This window comes from Micropterus dolomieu, linkage group LG08 (assembly GCF_021292245.1).
Source record: "Micropterus dolomieu isolate WLL.071019.BEF.003 ecotype Adirondacks linkage group LG08, ASM2129224v1, whole genome shotgun sequence".
NCBI lineage: Eukaryota > Metazoa > Chordata > Actinopteri > Centrarchiformes > Centrarchidae > Micropterus > Micropterus dolomieu.
The window spans coordinates 18,017,881-18,019,272 of record NC_060157.1 but is presented as its reverse complement, the minus strand read 5'-3'; the positions used below and the strand labels follow the sequence as shown (position 1 = coordinate 18,019,272).

The 1,392-nt window shown below is 41.5% G+C and overlaps 1 protein-coding gene across 4 annotated transcripts in view; it reads left to right on the top strand.

Moving 5' to 3' along the window:
- wnt10b (wingless-type MMTV integration site family, member 10b) overlaps positions 1–1,392 on the top strand; it is a 21,927-nt gene that overhangs the window by 17,788 nt on the left and 2,747 nt on the right. The window lies entirely within an intron of this gene.

Genomic DNA, 1,392 nt, shown 5'->3' with positions numbered 1-1,392 from the left:
AAAAAAAAAAAAAAAAAAAATGGCTTTAATGACAGCCATCCTACGTTTATACTCCAGCCTTATATGAAGGTGCTCAAACGGGTTTCCTGGAGCAGTCATGCGACACCGAGCAGATTAGAGCTTCAATCCGGATAAAGGGGGCCTTTTATATACAAATCAACTTCAAATCACTTTTTAAGCCACTTAGATATACACGCCAAGGCAGAATGCTAATGCACTTTTCATTGCCGCAGCTTAGGGATGGAAGGAGATTAGATGAATTGGTGTCACTATGCGAACCGTGTTCGAGGGGGGTTTTAACTTAATTTTATGAAAGTAGCCCACATGCACCTACTTGGTCCCAACAGCAGTGATTATTATTGTTAGTGTGGTTTTCAAATTGTGGGATAATTAGCAGTCTCACTGTATGATTGACCTGTTGATTCAGTAGCAGCAGTAGTTTGGGTTTAATTTGGATCAATATGCTGATTGATTCGATGCCGAGCTGCCACGTCATCCCTAACCAAGTCCTAACAGAAGGCCTGGGCATCTGGTTTCATACGCCTAGTCATTACTGAGCATGAAAAACGAATTTGAATAGATAATTGAGATGCTGTTTGGTCATGTCTTCAATATGCATAAGATGTTTAAAAGCCGTTAAGGCCCTGCTACCTCTAACAAAATGGGTATGTGGTGCACATACCCATTTTAATGAATCCAGAAGTGTTATTTGCCATTCGATTTTTGTCGGTTTATGTGATGCCATCATGTGACAAATAATCCGAAAAGTCAGGCCTGTCACTCGCATAATTTATGTATATAATTTTATACTCTGGAATAAAGACTTTGGAGTGATAAGTGAAGTTGTTTCAAACACAACAATGAAGAACAGCCGCTCTGATGGAGGTGGGAGGAAGGGGGACCACATGACTAAAAACTGTTGTTGGAGGGTCTGGTAGCGGAGCCGCCTGCCTGCTGCTGCCTCCCTGTCGTACAGTGGAACCAGCAGCTCTCCCCTCCCCCCATCCATCATTTAACTCACCCCTTTATGAACAAAATCTTCTTTGACTTCCTATATTTCATTTTACGGAGCGTTTTCTTTGCTCTTTCTCTCCAGAAAAAAATGGAAGTCTGTGCTACACAATATACAGACCCCCGAATAAAAAGCCAAATACATTCATTCATATTTCTGTATCTTATTGAACATGTTTATATGATCTAGTGTTTTAGTTTGCCTACCAAAACATGAGGCCGGAATGTGGTGCTTGTGCGTAAAAGTTTGGAGACGTCATTTTACGCTCGGTCGAGTGGCTGATCAGATTCTAAAATAATACAATGATCAACTGGTGATCCGACTCTCATATTTTGCAAACAGCCGTCTGTAGAGGCATCTCCTCCCCTCCCCTCTTTCTC